The sequence below is a fragment of the Mus caroli genome, unplaced genomic scaffold (genome assembly GCF_978045245.1).
Source record: "Mus caroli unplaced genomic scaffold, Mus_caroli_1 scaffold_7, whole genome shotgun sequence".
Lineage (NCBI taxonomy): Eukaryota > Metazoa > Chordata > Mammalia > Rodentia > Muridae > Mus > Mus caroli.
The window spans coordinates 68,339,478-68,357,511 of record NW_028227262.1 but is presented as its reverse complement, the minus strand read 5'-3'; positions in this window follow the sequence as shown (position 1 = coordinate 68,357,511).

The following is an 18,034-nucleotide window of genomic DNA, read 5'->3' as shown; positions in this document are numbered from 1 at the left end:
CTGGGTTTGGTGGCTGTTTATGGGATGGATTCCCTGGGTGGGGCAGTCTCTGGATGGTCCTTCCTTCTTTCTCAGCTCCAAACTTTGTCTCTGTAACTCCTTCCATGTGTATTTTGTTCCCCTTTCTAAGAAGGAACAAAGTATCTACACTTTGATCTTCCTTCTTCTTGAGTTTCATGTGTTTTGAAAATTGTATCTTGGGTATTCTACGTTTCTGGGTTAATAACACTAAGGATGATATCCTCCTGATACATTCATTTGTCCAAGAATTTCATAAATTCATTGTTTTTAATAGCTGAGTAGTACTCCATTGGGTAAATGTACCACATTTTCTGCATCCATTCCTCTGTTGAGGGACATCTGGGTCCTTCCCAGCTTCTGGCTATTATAAATAAGGCTGCTATGAACATAGTGGAGCATGTCTCCTTATTACAAGTTGGAACATCTTCTGGTTATATGCCCAGGAGAGGTATTGCTGGATCCTCCAGTAGTACTATATCCAATTTTCTGAGGAACCTCCAGACTGATTTCCAGAGTCGTTGTACAAGCTTGCAATCCCACCAGCAATGGAGGAATGTTTCTCTTTCACCACATCCTCTTTCACCATCTGCTCTCACCTGAATTTTTCATCTTAGCCATTCTGACTGGTGTGAGGTGGAATCTCAGGGTTGTTTTGGTTTGCATTTTCCTGATGATTAAGGATGTTGAACATTTTTTCAGGTGCTTCTCAGCCTTTTGACATTCCTCAGTTGAGAATTCTTTGTACCCCATTTTTAATGGGGTTATTTGATTTTCTGGAATCCAGCTTCTTGAGTTCTTTGTATATACTGGATATTAGTTCCCTATCTGATTTAGGATTGGTAAAGATCCTTTCCCAATCTATTGGTGGCCTTTTTGTCTTATTGACAGTGTCTTTTGCCTTACAGAAGCTTTGTAATTTTATGAGGCCCCATTTGTTGATTCTCAATCTTACAAGCACAAGCCATTGCTGTTCTGTTCAGGAATTTTTCCCCTGTGCCCATATCTTCGAGGCTTTTCCCCCACTTTCTCCTCTATAAGCTTTAGTGTCTCTGGTTTTATGTGGAGTTCTTTGATCCACTTAGACTTGAGCGTTGTACAAGGAGATAAGAATGGATCCATTCATATTCTTCTGCATCTATCATATCTTCTATGCCTGAGATTATCCCTCACACTCCTTGTATTCTCTTGGTGATGCTTGTGTCTATAGTTTCTCTTCTCTTACCTATTTTTTTTTTTTTTGTCTCCAGGTTTTCCTCAATTTGTTTATTTTTTCTATTTCCATTTTTTAGCTCTTGAACAGTTTTATTGATTTCTTTCACCTGTTTGATTATATTTTTCTGTATTTCTTTAAGGGATTTTCACTTCCTCTATAAAGGCCTCTAACATCTTCCCAAGGTTGGATATAAGGTCATTTTCTTGTGCTTCAGTGGTGTTATGATACCCAGGGCTTCCTGTAGTAAGATAGTAGGGTTCTGGTGGTGCCATATTGCCCTGGCTCTTGCTGAAGGTGTTCTTGTGATGGCCTTTAGTCGCCTGGTTGTTCCTGGTGTTGGCAATCCTCTAATAATGCTGGTAGAGTTGTGGGCCAGGAAATGGAGTACAGAAGAACAACTGCAATTTACCACTGTTGAGAGTACTTTAGGAGGACCATCGGGCAGGGGATTGGGTAGGAGGGGTCTCACATGATAGTCCCTGACTGCAGCAGGCCTCCAGTAATGTAGGTAGGGCCATGAGCTGGGAACTGAAGCTCTCAGAGGACAGAGTGGAGTTTGCTGCTGCTGCTGCTGCTGCTGCTGCTGCTGCTGCTGCTGCTGCTGCTGCTGCTGCTGCTGCTGCTGCTGGGCTTGTCCTGTGGGGGAAGGAGATCCAGGAAACAGTGGTTTTGGGTGAAAACCAAGGGGTTTCACTTGGTTTTCTTCTGTGCCAGTAAGTCTCCGGGGTGCAGCAGAGCTAGATGTGTATGCTGGGAAATGGAGCACACAGGGGCAAGATGGAGCTCACAGATACTAGATTTGTCCAGAGGGTGGGAGTGGGAAGGGCAACCCAGCATGAAGGGAATTGAGAAGGGGGTCTGACCTGGTAGTCTTTTATAACAGCAGGCCTGGAAAGGGAAATGGAATGAACAAGGAACAGGGTGGCCTTTACTTCTTCCAGCTTGCAGCTGATGTGTGTGTGTGTGTGCGGGGCAAAGTTGGAAGTTAGGGGGTCTCACTTAGCAGTCCAAGATGGCAGCAAGCATCTGGGGATGCAGGCAGGTTGTCCTATTATAAGGATGCAGGTTGAGCAACAGATGAGAAGCAGGCTACTAAGCAGCAACTCCTCCATGGCCTCTAAATCACCTCCTGCCCCCAGGTTTCCACCCTGCTTGAGTTCCTGTCCGGGATTTAGTCAATGACAAATATTCATGTAGAAGCATAAGCTAAATAAATGTTTTCCTATCCATGTTGTTTTGGGTCTTGGTGTTTAATTACAGCAATCGTAACAATAATCATTGTGATTTCATTGATTTATTATTGATATCCAGTCGATGTGGTTAACAAGAGATGAATGAAAAATGACAATTTTTTTGTTTTAACATATTTTTAAGTGAAATAGAATTCGATTACTTCTCGCCTCCCCTTTCTAACTCCAAACTTTCCCATGCTACTCACTCACCCTCAAGTTGATAGCCTCCTTTATTTGATTGTTAATGTTATATATATGGATATATGTACAAATATGCAAATATACTTGCTGCGTCCATTTTTATCTCTTGTATATATAGGGTTTCACTGAGTCTGACAAGGAATATTGGAGATTGTCCCAAGGGGAGATTATTTCTTTATTCTCTTGGAAGCCATTAGATGCTTTAATTTCTACATTAAGGTAAAAACTGAGAATACCCTCAAAAGTGTGTGCACATGAACATGAGAATTCTCTTAACATGTATTTTCTTTCTACTTTGCCGTTTTCATTCTTTAGAAATTTAAAAAATTCTTAGAACATCAGAAATTATTTTGAGACTTCCTATATGGCCTTTAAATTTTATTTCAACTCTTATCACTAAAATTCTGACTCCCAACACTCATTTGCTTTGTGAGAGTCTTCCAGAGGTCAACAGCATCCCACTTGTTAAAATTATAGTCATTAAAAGTCTGTGTACTCCAATGAGTTAAAAGCAATAAAAATATGTTACTATTCCTTTTTTATTATCAATGTTACTAAAATTGGAACCAAGAGGCATAATAATTATTGATAGAGGTGCCACTTCTCTGTGGATGAATTCTTTTCTTCCAAAGCATTGCTCTAAGTTGAAATTATTCTAAACTATGCAAAAATATGTCACCTAGAATATTCCATATTTCATTCTTTTTATTACTTTTATTCATTTCTAAAATGAAGATCAGCCTGTGTTTTATTTTTATGATGCTTTAGCTTATCAAGCATCAAATAAATCCCAAATGTTTACTAATAATATTAATATAGACCTTTCACAGATGGGAACAATTTAGATTGTATATTCCAGTAAAGCCATCAGTCACATTTATACTACAGAAAAATAATCTTCCTCATATCTTGGCCGCAAGTGAACTTGCTTTTAAATCATTTCCATTTACTTTTTTCTTCCCTCCCTTTGGAATGCATTTTTATATCAGCAACAAATAAATAGTAATGATTTGTGCTTTTGCTGCATGCATATTTTATCTGAGACACAGGGATGAAAAGAATCTAAGGATTCATCAGGAATATCCATAGGTACAAATGCTTACCATGGTCCTTCTCATCTATGGTATCAACACACAAAGAAGTCAATGGAAGAATAAAGGTTAGCTCCAAAAGTAAGGAAAGAAATCTGTGGTACAATATGCAGCTCTGGGTAGGAAAGACAAAAGGCAAAGTGATTCTTTTTTTTATTAGACATTTTCTCCATTTAAATTTCAAATGCTATCCCCTTTTGTAGTTTCCTCTCTGAAAGTCCCCTATACGCCATCCCCCCTGCTCCCCAACCCACCCACTCCTGCTTCCTGGCCCTGGAATTCCCCCTATACTGGGGCATGGAATCTTTGCAAGACCAAGGACCTCTCCTCCCATTGATGGCTGTCTAGGAACACTTATTGTATGATAAATATATTCACACAGGTACATCTTAGGAAGTACATAATGAAGGAATGAAGTCTGCAGAAAGAGGGTTACTTGAATGATAGCAGGAAGACCAGATAATACAGACAGTATCTTTCTAGAGCATGTAAAAAATAGAAAATGGAAGTCAAAGAGTTGAAAGGGAAAAAAAATATAGACATGGTAATTTTCTGTTCTTTTTGTGGTTAAAAAGTCACATATTGGAATAACTGCAGATACTAAATTAAAGGAAAACATGAGAAACTTTGGTATGATATTTAAACATGACTCAAATCTTTGGAACATCCCAGGATCTTGCACTTCGAAGCAATTTTCAAATTAATGTTCTCTCCAAAAAACTGTCATGCGGAAGTTCAGCAATATTTCTGTGTTTCACATCAAGTTCACATTCTTCTAATAAATTCATGTAAACATTAATAAATTTGACTAAAATATTAGAAAATAATAAAATGTTTCGCATGTCTATTCATCTGTCTATTAATATTATCTTGTGTTTGTCCAGTGAGAGAAATATTGGGAACCCTGTTAAATAAATACTAATAAATTCTAGCTATGGTTTGTGTTTCTCCTCTGCTCTTATCAGTGTGAGGTGTATACATATGTATGGGTGCTTGTGGGTGAGCAAGGGCACATGTATGCCATGTGCAATAGCAATTTAAGGCCAGAGGATAACATCTGGGGTAGCCAGATGGAGACATAAAACTTGGTAAGTGTACATGGCTGACTGTCTGGGCAGTGAGCCTCAGAGACTCGCTGGTCTCTGCCTCCTCAGCCCTGGGCTTATAAGCATGAGCTTCTCCAATGTGATGCTATTTTCCCTGGGTTCTGAGGATCAGACTCAGACCTTCTTGCTTGGCTGAACTCTCTCCCATTTCACATTATTAATTCTTATTTCTGTCACCAACTTACTAGCAAGTTTCACATCCTTGAGATGAACAAGGTAAGACAAGTCAATTAAACTGGAGAGAGGTATATTTCTTCACAAACTTTCAATCTGCAGTTTTATATCCCTGCTGCACTGAGAAGAAGGCATCATGGAGCATTGCAGCAGGAAACCATGTAGAGAAGAAGGTTTATTTCCTAGAAGCCAAACAGCAAATAAAAAAGAAAGGATGGAAATCCCAATTTCCTTGAAACAGCATGACCCCAATGTAGTGACTTTCATCCTCAAGGCTCTCCCTCCTAAGCTGTCTATCATTTCCCAAGAACATGCTAGACTGGTGATCCTGCATTTAACAACTGGAATTTGAGAATGTGTATCATCCAGCACACAAGAAGTAGTAAATCTACTACCTCATTTACACGCACATGTCTTTTTTGCCACATTCAAGTTTTATTGAAGCCAACCAAGCCAAATCATTAAATAATTATGATAAAGTGCGATTAATTAAAATGAAGAGTTACTTAGGTCCCATTTGGGTTGATACCCCTAACACCTCAAAGAAACTCATTTACCACTAAGAAGCCCAAAGGGGGAAATTGCATAAGGTTCCCTAGAATTTTAACCATTCCATTGAAAAGATAATACAAAATTTAAATACTGGTTATAAATATTGGAGAGATAGAAAACAACACATATAAAAATACTCTGGCTGTCAGAGAAGGGTGAAATCCAAAAACATCATCTAATACAGTTTTCTGCCCCTCCTTCTCAAGAGACACATAACAGGGGGATTTCTAAAAGTTGTCTTGGTTTTTTTGGGAGTGGAAGAGTGTTAGAAAATAAACATGGGGATGGAGAGATCTCTCGGAGGTTAAGGGTAAGGGCTGCTCTCTCAGAGGTCTCAAGTTCAGCTTCTAGCACCAACATCTGCAAGTTCACAACCTGTCTACCTTTGACTCCAGCTCCAAAGGATCTGATGCTATCTTCCGGCCTCTGGTGGTACCTTCACATTATAACACACACACACACACACACACACACACACACACACACACGCAAAAGTAAATATAAATCCTTTAAACAAAATAAACCTAATGAGTCCAAGATTCTTTTGGAGTAATAACAAGACAATCTCCAAGAAACATACTTTTATTTGTGAAAGCTCTATATTAAGATTCTGTTGCTTGGAGAACATGATCATGTTATCTTCAGTAATTCATGGTACTGGACATTAATACAATAAAAAAACACTCTGATGATGGGTTTTCACTGTTCCTTTTCCCTAGATATAATGAATATGCCTTGTGCATTCTTGCCTCCAGCAACAAATGGGAAGAAAGATCATTAACTAATCAACTGAGTGCTTGAAACCTTCTGAAATTTTTGAGCTGAGGTTTTTGTTACCGAATTCCCCTCACTTCTACCCCCGTGCTGCTGTAACTTCATGTGATTATGTGATCATTTTATATTACTGAAAAGTCACTGTCTGCTAAGGTAGAAAGTAAATATCCAAGGTTGTGGTGAATTTTACACTGGGTTTTCATAGATAACCCATGAAAATAAGGCTTAAGCATCAAAGGAGTGGAAACAGCTGCTAAGAACCACTGATAGTTGGAGAAGTAAACATGGCAGCATTTTAAGTTATGGAGAGAGATTGAGAAGAACTGTATGATTGAACAGACATGAAGGTAGCAGGGGAAGCTGAAGAGCTTACTCAGTGGTTAGAACTGTTCCTTGAACCCACAAGGTATCAAACAGTCACCTGTAACCCTGTTCCAGAGGTTCTGAAGTCCTCCTCTGACCTTTAGGAGCACCGTACACACAGTGTACATAAATACATGCATCCAAGCACTCATACACATAAAATAAAAATAAGTCTATGAAGAAAGGACATAAAAGACAATTTTCTTGAAAAATGCAAGACTATAAATATTATAGTAGGAATATCAGAAATTAAATAAAAATGTAGAATTTTTAGTAAATAAAAAATATATTAAATGCATAACTAGAATGTGTCAAACACTCCCAGCTTACCTTGTTTCCTGGATTTAGAAATTTGTGTTGCTGTCAGATTAGGCAATTCTCAAGAGTACTGTCTGAGTGACTAAATCCTGCATAGAGGGTGGGAGGGAATTTCTACAAACAAGATGGAGACTGGACCATGAATTTTTAGCTGTGGACATTGAAGGAACGTCAGACAGTCCTCCAACCTCTTGGCTCTGTTCTCACACCACTGTTACATGTTTCTGAGACACAATAGCTCCCCTCTCTTGTGCAAGGTTGGCTTCTATATGATTGGATATTGTTACCTATCATGTGAGGTCCCTCATTCTTCTTCCCGTATGTGTTGGTTCTGCAAATGCTCAACATCTGGAAAGACTAGAGAGAAGCTTTCTCCTGTCAAATATTAGTTATATAGAAAGTAGCTAAGTAAAAATGGTGGTAAAAACTATTCACTGTGGAAAAAAAATCTGATATATAATATATATCTGATATATATAATAGGGGACTAAAAATGACTAAGAAAGCCATGAATATCAGAGAGCTACTTTACCGAGTAAACTTCTTTAAAGTTAGTCAGGTTGCTAAAAATAGAATAAATATAAAATTGTTGAAATGATTTAACATCTTACTTTTCACCCATTCTAGAAACAAAGTTCCACTCTTCCGGTCAGAAAAGCACCGGGGTAGCTAGGGTGCAGGGACGGCTGACACTCACCAGCTACCCACAACACCGGCCACAGGATTTTGAGACTGCTGGTGAGTGGAACACAGCTTCTGCTCCAGTCCAATCACGCGGGACCTGAGACTGCTTTGGTTGGGGAGGCAGAAATCCGGCCTACATAGGGCCACAAGCCTCTTCCGGTCAGAAAAGCACCGGGGTAGCTAGGGCGCAGGGTCGGCTGACACTCGCAACAGGATCTTAAGACTTCTGGTGACTGGAACACAGCTTCTGCTCCAATCCAATAGCGTGCAGGACCTGAGACTGCACTAGTTAGGGAAGCAGAAACCGGCCTGAGTAGGGGCCACAGGCCTCATCCGGCTGGACCAGCACCAGGGTAGCTAGAGCGCAGGGTCGGCTGACACCCGCCAGCTACCCACGACCCCCGCCATAGGATTTTGAGATTGCTGGTGAGTGGAACACAGCTTCTGCTCCAATCTTTAAACAGTGACAATGACAACAACTAACCCCAGAGATTACCAGATGGCAAAAGGTAAACGTAATAATCTTACTAACAGAAACCAAGACCACTCACCATCATCAGAACCCAGCACTCCCACTTCGCCCAGTCCAGGGCACCCCAACACACCGGAAAAGCTAGACCCGGTTCTAAAAGCATATCTCACGATGATGGTAGAGGACTTCAAGAAGGACTTTAATAACACACTTAAAGAAATACAGGAGAACACTGCTAAACAGGTAGAAGACATTAAAGAGGAAGCACAAAAATCCCTTAAAGAATTGCAGGAGAACACTGCTAAAGAGTTACAAATCCTTAAAGAAAAACAGGATAACATAATCAAACAGGTAGAAGTCCTTAATGAAAAACAGGAAAACACATCCAAACAGATGATGGAAATGAACAAAACCATACTAGACCTTAAAAGGGAAGTAAACACAATAAAGAAAACCCAAAATGAGGCAACACTGGAGATAAAAACCCTAGGAAAGAAATCTGGAACCATAGATACCAGCATCACCAACAGAATACAAGAGATGGAAGAGAGAATCTCAGGTGCAGAAGATTCCATAAAGAACATCGGCACAACAATCAAGGAAAATGTAAAATGCAAAAAGATCCTAACTGAAAACATCCAAGAAATACAGGACACAATGAGAAGACAAAACCTACAGATAATAGGAGTGGATGAGAATGAAGATTTTCAACTCAAAGGACCAGCAAACATCTTCAACAAAATTATAGAAGAAAACTTCCCAAATCTAAAGAAAGAGATGCCCATGAACATACAAGAAGCCTACAGAACTCCAAATAGACTGGACCAGAAAAGAAATACCTCCCGACACATAATAATCAGAACAACAAATGCTCTAAATAAAGATAGAATACTAAAAGCAGTAAGAGAAAAAGGCCAAGTAACATATAAAGGCAAGCCTATCAGAATTACACCAGATTTTTCACCAGAGACTATGAAAGCCAGAAGATCCTGGACAGATGTTATACAGACACTAAAAGAACACAAATTCCAGCCCAGGCTACTATACCCAGCCAAACTCTCAATTAACATAGATGGAGAAACCAAAGTATTCCACGACAAAACCAAATTCACACATTAACTCTCCACGAATCCAGCCCTTCAAAGGATAATAACAGAAAAAAAAAACAATACAAGGACAGGAACCACGCCCTAGAAACAACAAGGAGGTAATCCCTCAACAAACCTAAAAGAAGACAGCCACAAGAACAGAATGCCAACTTTAACAACAAAAATAACAGGAAACAACAATTACTTTTCCTTAATATCTCTTAATATCAATGGACTCAACTCCCCGATAAAAAGATATAGACTAACAAACTGGCTACACAAACAAGACCCAACATTTTGCTGCTTACAGGAAACTCATCTCAGAGAAAAAAATAGACACTACCTCAGAATGAAAGGCTGGAAAACAATTTTCCAAGCAAATGATATGAAGAAACAAGCTGGAGTAGCCATTCTAATATCTGATAAGATTGACTTCCAACCCAAAGTCATTAAAAAAGACAGGGAGGGAAACTTCATACTCATCAAAGGTAAAATCCTCCAAGAGGAACTATCAATCCTGAATATCTATGCTCCAAATACAAAGGCAGCCACATTCATTAAAGAAACTTTAGTAAATCTCAAAGCACACATTGCACCTCATACAATAATAGTGGGAGACTTCAACACACTACTTTCACCAATGGACAGATCGTGGAAACAGAAACTAAACAGGGACACAGTGAAACTAACAGAAGTTATGAATCAAATGGATCTGGCAGATATCTACAGAACATTCTATTCTAAAACAAAAGGATATACCTTCTTCTCAGTACCTCATGGTACCTTCTCCAAAATTGACCACATAATTGGTCACAAAAGAGTCCTCAACAGATACAAAAATATTGAAATTGTCCCATGCATCCTATCAGATCACCATGGACTAAGGCTGATCTTCAATAACAAAATAAATAATAGAAAGCCAACATTCACGTGGAAACTGAACAACACTCTTCTCAATGATACCTTGGTCAAGGAAGGAATAAAGAAAGAAATTAAGGACTTTTTAGAGTTCAATGAAAATGAAGCCACAACATACCCAAATTTATGGGACGCAATGAAAGCATTTCTAAGAGGAAAACTCATAGCTCTGAGTGCCTCCAAAAGGAAACTAGAGAGAGCACACATTAGCAGCTTGACAACATACCTAAAAGCACTAGAACAAAAGGAAGCAAATTCACCCAAGAGGAGTAGAAGGCAGGAAATAATCAAACTCAGGGGCAAAATCAACCAAGTGGAAACAAGTAGAACTATTCAAAGAATCAACCAATCAAGGAGCTGGTTCTTTGAGAAAATCAACAAGATAGATAAACCCTTAGCCAGACTCACTAGAGGGCACAGGGAAAGCATCCTAATTAACAAAATCAGAAATGAAAAAGGAGACATAACAACAGATCCTGAAGACATCCAAAACACCATCAGATCCTTCTACCAAAGGCTATACTCAACAAAACTGGAGAACCTGGATGAAATGGAGAAGTTCCTAGACAGATACCAGGTACCAAAGTTGAATCAAGATCAGGTTCATGATCTAAACAGCCCTATAACCCCCAAAGAAATAGAAGCAGTCATTAATAGTCTCCCAACTAAAAAAAGCCCAGGACCAGATGGGTTTAGTGCAGAGTTCTATCAGACCTTCAAAGAAGATCTAATCCCAGTTCTTCACAATCTATTCCACAAAATAGAAACAGAAGGTACTCTACCCAACTCATTCTATGAAGCCACAATTACTCTGATACCTAAACCACAAAAAGACCCAACAAAGATAGAAAACTTCAGACCAATATCCCTTATGAATATTGATGCAAAAATCCTCAATAAAATTCTTGCTAACCGAATCCAAGAACACTTCAAAACAATCATCCATCCTGACCAAGTAGGTTTCATCCCAGGGATGCAGGGATGGTTCAATATACGGAAATCCATCAACGTAATCCAGTATATAAACAAACTCAAAGACAAAAACCACATGGTCATCTCGTTAGATGCGGAAAAAGCATTTGACAAGATCCAACACCAATTCATGATAAAAGTCTTGGAAAGATCAGGAATTCAAGGCCCATACCTAAACATGATAAAAGCAATCTACAGCAAACCAGTAGCCAACATCAAAGTAAATGGTGAGAAGCTTGAAGCAATCCCTCTAAAATCAGGGACTAGACAAGGCTGTCCACTTTCTCCATACCTATTCAACATTGTACTTGAAGTCCTAGCCAGAGCAATTCGACAACAAAAGGAGATCAAAGGGATACAAATTGGAAAAGATGAAGTCAAAATATCACTTTTTGCAGATGATATGATAGTATATATAAGTGACCCTAAAAATTCCACCAGAGAACTCCTAAACCTGATAAACAGCTTCGGTGAAGTAGCTGGATATAAAATTAACTCAAACAAATCAATGGCCTTTCTCTACCCAAAGAATAAACAGGCTGAGAAAGAAATTAGGTAAACAACACCCTTCTCAATAGTCACAAATAATATAAAATATCTTGGCGTGACTCTAACTAAGGAAGTGAAAGATCTGTATAATAAAAACTTCAAGTCTCTGAAGAAAGAAATTATAGAAGATCTCAGAAGATGGAAAGATCTCCCATGCTCATGGATTGGCAGGATCAACATTGTAAAAATGGCTATCTTGCCAAAAGCAATCTACAGATTCAATGCAATCCCCATCAAAATTCCAAATCAATTCTTCAACGAATTAGAAAGTGCAATCTGCAAATTCATCTGGAATAACAAAAAACCTAGGATAGCAAAAACTCTTCTCAAGGATAAAAGAACCTCTGGTGGAATCACCATGCCGGACCTAAAGCTTTACTACAGAGCAATTGTGATAAAAACTGCATGGTACTGGTATAGTGACAGACAAATAGACCAATGGAATAGAATTGAAGACCCAGAAATGAACCCACACACCTATGGTCACTTGATCTTCGACAAGGGAGCTAAAAACATCCAGTGGAAGAAAGACAGAATTTTCAACAAATGGTGCTGGCACAACTGGTTGTTAACATGTAGAAGAATGTGCATCGATCCATTCCTATCTCCTTGTACTAAGGTCAAGTCTAAGTGGATCAAGGAACTACACATAAAACCAGAGAGACTGTAACTTATAGAGGAGAAAGTGGGGAAAATCCTTGAAGATATGGGCACAGGGGTAAAATTCCTGAATAGAATAGTAATGGCTTGTGCTGTAAGATCGAGAATGGACAAGTGGGACCTCATGAAACTGCAAAGTTTCTGCAAGGCTAAAGACACTATCAATAAGACAAAAAAACCACCAACAGATTGGGAAAGATCTTCAACTATCCTAAATCAGATAAGGGAATAATATCCAATATATATAAAGAACTCAAGAAGGTGGACTCCAGAAAGTCAAATAACCCCATTAAAAAATGGGGCTCAGAACTGAACAAAGAATTCTCACCTGAGGAATACTGAATGGCAGAGAAGCACCTGAAAAAATGTTCAACATCCTTAATCATCAGGGAAATGTAAATCAAAACAACCCTGAGATCCCACCTCACACCAGTCAGAATGGCTAAGATCAAAAATTCAGGTGACAGCAGATGCTGGCGAGGATGTGGAGAAAGAGGAATACTCCTCCATTGTTGGTGGGATTGCAAGCTTGTACAACCACTCTGGAAATCAGTCTGGCGGTTCCTCAGAAAATTGGACATAGTACTACCGGAGGATCCAGCAATACCTCTCCTGGGCATATATCCAGAAGATGTCCCAACTGGTAAAAAGGACACATGCTCCACTATGTTCATAGCAGCCCTATTTATAATAGCCAGAAGCTGGAAAGAACCCAGATGTCCCTCAACAGAGGAATGAATACAGAAATTATGGTACATTTACACAATGGAGTACTACTCAGCTATTAAAAAGAATGAATTTATGAAATTCCTAGCCAAATGGATGGACCTGGAGGGCATCATCTTGAGTGAAGTGACACAATCACAAAAGAACTCACACAATATGTATTCACTGATAAGTGGATATTAGCCCAAAACTTAGGATACCCAAGATATAAGATACAATTTGCTAAACGCATGAAACTTAAGAAGAATGAAGACCAAAGTGTGGACACTGTGCCCCTTCTTAGAATTGGGAACAAAACACCCAGGGAAGGAGTTACAGAGACAAAGTTCGTAGCTGTGATGAAAGGATGGACCATTTAGAGACTGCCGTATCCAGGGATCCATCCCATAAGCAGCTTCTAAACGCTGACACCATTGCATACACTAGCAAGATTTTGCTGAAAGGACCCAAATATAGCTGTCTCTTGTGAGACAATGCCGGGGCCTAGCAAATACAGGAGTGGATGTTCACAGTCAGCTATTGGATGTATCACAGGGCTCCCAATGGAGAAGCTAGAGAAAGTACCCAAGGAGCTAAAGGGATCTGCAACCATATTGTTGGAACAACATGATGTACTAACCAGAACCCCGGAGCTCTTGTCTCTAGCTGCATATGTATCGAAAGATGGCCTAGTCGGCCATCAATGAAAAGAGAGGCCCATTGGACTTGCAAACTTTATATGCCCCAATATAGGGGAATGCCAGGGCCAAAAGAATGGGAATGGGTGGGTAGGGAAGTGGGGGGCGCTATGGGGGACTTTTGGGATAGCATTGGAAATGTAATTGAGGAAAATATGTAATAAAAATATTAAAAATTAAAAAAAAAAAGAAACAAAGTTCCAGTACCAACTCCCACCTTCAAAGTAAGTAAACAGGCGTTTGTGACCCATCTTAGAATTTAGTAAAACTTTAAGCACTTAGCAGGGATTTCTGCCAAGTTGTTTAGACCTTCTTAATACTGCTTGATTAATTATGAATATAACTTCAAATTACTAATTTCATTTTCAGTAATAAGTTTTTGCAGGCAAACTAAATGCCACATATACTTATCATAGAGGAAAGAATGTGAAGTTGATACTTGCAAAATATTATAGCTATTTATTTGTGTGTGTGTGTGTGTGTGTTTGTGCACACATACACGTCCATGGATGTGTGCCTATATGCACAAATGTGTGTGCTTGCATGTGTGTATGCTGTGTATATGTTTGCCTGTGAGTATGTGAGCTTGTTTGCATTTGTGAGAAGGTCAGAACAGTATATGGGGATTGGTTCTCCCTCACACAACATGCATCCTAGGAATCCAACTCAGCTTTTCAGGATAAGCTGCAAGTGCCTTTCTATACTGAGCCTGGAAATTTCAAATTTAAGTCTCTCTCTCTCTCTCTCTCTCTCTCTCTCTATATATATATATATATATATACACATCACTAAAGCAGAATTTAAAAAAGAAAAGCAATGTTACATTTAGTCAGAATGGCAATAAATAAATAAGTAAATAGGTGGGAAACGGAGTCTTGATTTTGTGTTCTGCTTTGTTTACCTCGATTTACGAACAGCATCCCGTGAAGAAGATATTAATTTAATAAATATATGTATAACTTTCAAAATTAGAGAGAATCAAGAAAGTTACCAGCAGAATTCTTTAAAAAGTAGTGTGCAGTGTAGTATTCATCTTCCTAACCACAGAAGGAATTAAAAAGTATTAGCATAGCTTAGTGAAATTTTAATGCAAGAAAGAAAAAGGAGATCAGGTTTATCATTGCAAATCAATTGGCTACAGCTAGACGAGCACCAGCTAGCTCATACTGGGGAGTAATAAACAAGACTCTATAAAGAATGAATCATGTCAGATTAATCTAATTTCCTTATATGTCAGACTGACTTCTGAGATCAAGGAAAAGTAATAGATTAAATATATCTTGTTGTTAACAAGATTTTCGATGGTGTTCCATTTAACACCATCAATCATTATAAAAACAAAGCAAAATATGGCTGAGTCTGTAGGTAACAGAGGGTCTGGCATTTGTTCTGAGAGTGTTGAGAAGATGATGCTGTTGACTGTTATAGGCTGGGATGCGTGGCAGTCCCTACCTTTCCCTACCCTTTTCCATGATGGGCAAAAGTAGAGTATTTAGGTAAATGGTGTAGCTTTTTAACCAGTTGTATGTTTTTTATTTTGTGAAAGTACCTATGTGTACATATGTGTATTAAGTGTGTGCCTGACACTCTTGGAGTGTAGAAGAACTTGTTGACTCTTCTGTATAGTAACAAAAGAACTGTGAGCCACGCAATGTAGGCATAGAGAATTGAATCCAGCGTCTGAGAAGGAAGTACTCTGTGGCTGAGCCAGTTCTCCGGTCCCTAAATGAAGATTATTTTCTTAAACCAGGGTCCACTCACAATGTGAGTGAACTAAGTGAAGAGGAATATAAAAAGCACAGATGGAGCATGTCAGTTACAGAGACTCTGTAAGAAAGCTGACATTGATATTATTTCCATCACCGTATTGGCTGGAGGGCATTTAGACATGTAAATTACTTTTTAGACTCTAGGACGTGAACATTTCACATTTTATTCATTGCTGGGGTGATTCCACTTTGGATGGCCTCAAAAATTGAATTATTGGAAAAATACTCAACACAAATTTAATTGAACAATGAAAAATAAATTATTTCTGCAGTGTTAAAACAAAAAAAAATAATGAATGAAAATTACAGAAATTACAGCTTTATATCCAGTTAATTTAGAAATAATAACCAATCAGTCCTATTTCCATGAGGTCTAGTAGGTTTAGTTACTTCTCCACTTAACAAGTTTCATACTACAGGTTTATATTTATTCATGTCTATAAAACTTGCCAAGACATAGTCTAATTTCCTTTAAGTAATCTGATTTGTATAACACAAAGCTACTTCTGTTTATAATTTGTTTGACATTAGCTTACACTTAAAGATGCTTCCTTTTCACTTAAGCCCAACTTCAACTGTATAACTCTTTGAAGGGTCATATAACTTAAGGCTGAAAAAACTAGCATGCTTATTTTATATGTACATCATATCCATTATACCTTTTTATGAAGCAAAATAATTTAATATCAAATTAATTTATAGATACATAGTTTCCACTTTACTTTTTCCTCTATGTTCAATATTTGTGCAGTTCAGGAGAAATAGAATGTACAAATTTAGGGCCAGGTATTGAGGTATACCAGCCTTCATAAGCTGGGCGTGGTGCTGCTCAGCTGCAGTTGATTTTTTTTTTCTTTTTTGGAAGTGGTTGTGGTTTCTTTCTGCATTAGGCCATTGACTGTGGGTACTTTTAAAGGATTTGATTGATTGATTGATTGATTGATATACTTTGCCTGCATGTGTCTATGTACATGCCCTGATGACAAAGGCTGAAGAGAACATCAGGTCCTCAGGAACTGGGGTTATAGGTGGTTGGTTGCAGCAGCATGTGCTCTCAAAACCTGATCTGGAATCTCCATGAGAGCAGCCAGTACTCTTATCCCCCCAAGCAATCTGTCCAGACTCATGGCTTGTACTCTCAATCTGTTAAGCAATGCAAAGCTGTATTTGTCTCTACAGATAAACTCACTATAACTGAAGCTGAAAATACAATTAATTATACTATTATGACTTCATATTTTAATAGCTTTAATTGTCTGCTATGGAGTTGAGGCATTATGAAACATTATTTAAAGCCGTGAGAAATTTTAATGACAGATGAGACTATTAGGCTTAGTAACATCCCATTGACCAAATCAAGTCTTCCAGCCCATAGGCAAATATGGTGCATTTTCACAGCATGGATGTGGCAAGTAAATGAATATAGTGTTTTTAAACAGGAAATGGAAGTATCAGTACAGGTCTGGAATCCCAGCACTATGGAGGTAGAGGCAGCTGGATCTCTAAGTCAGCTTAATACATGAGTTCCAGGTCAGCCAGATCTACATAGTAAGATATTGTGTTTAAAAAGAAGTGAATAAAATTAGAATGTCTTATTTATATTGAAAATAGATTTTTCTCTCATATAATACATTCTCACTACAGTTATTTTCGGTCCTATTCTCCCAGCTCTGTCCCCCAGCAACCTCCCCTGGCCCGATTTTCTCCCATTCCATTCCCCTCAGAGAAAAACAGTCTTCCAAGAGAGAACAGCCAACCAAAATGAAACAAGGTACAATATGACAAAGCAAAAGTCCTTATATCAAGGCTGAAGAAGGGCACTGAATAGGAGTAAGAGAGTCCCATGATCAAGCAGAAATGTCTGAGATATACTGGTTCCCAGTGTTAGGAGTCCCACAAAAGCACCAAGCTAACAACCATAACATGGACACAGAGGATGTGATGCAGACCCTTGCAGGCCCTGTGCTTGCTGCTTGTCTTTGTTCTTATCTCTCTATGCTCCTTGCTTTTCCTGCAGCAATCATAAGATCTAGAACTGTTTCCTTAAGAAGGCACCGCCACTTCTGCTCATATGCATATTCACTTTTCTTTTAGGAAACTCTAGATGGGAACCATTTTTTTTCCACAATCATCCATTTGTAGATTGGTTTTATCACATGTATTTTTGTGGAAACTTTGTGAATGTATGTGTGTATGTGTGCTCCTTGCATTCTCATTGAGAAGATTTGAAGAAAAAAAATCCACACCAATTTATGGAAGTAAAAATACACTCTCAAAGAATCAAGTGACTGGCCAAGGTCATCCTCAGTTCAAGTGCAATCATGGCTTTTTGGTACTCCATTCTGCTGAATCATTCCTTCTCTGCCCTGAATGTTGATTTTAGAATAAAACTGATTCTTAATTTTACCTCCCTTTAATGAATATTCATAAACACAACTGGTTTAAACAAGAAGTAGCTTTTCACCTTTGATGAC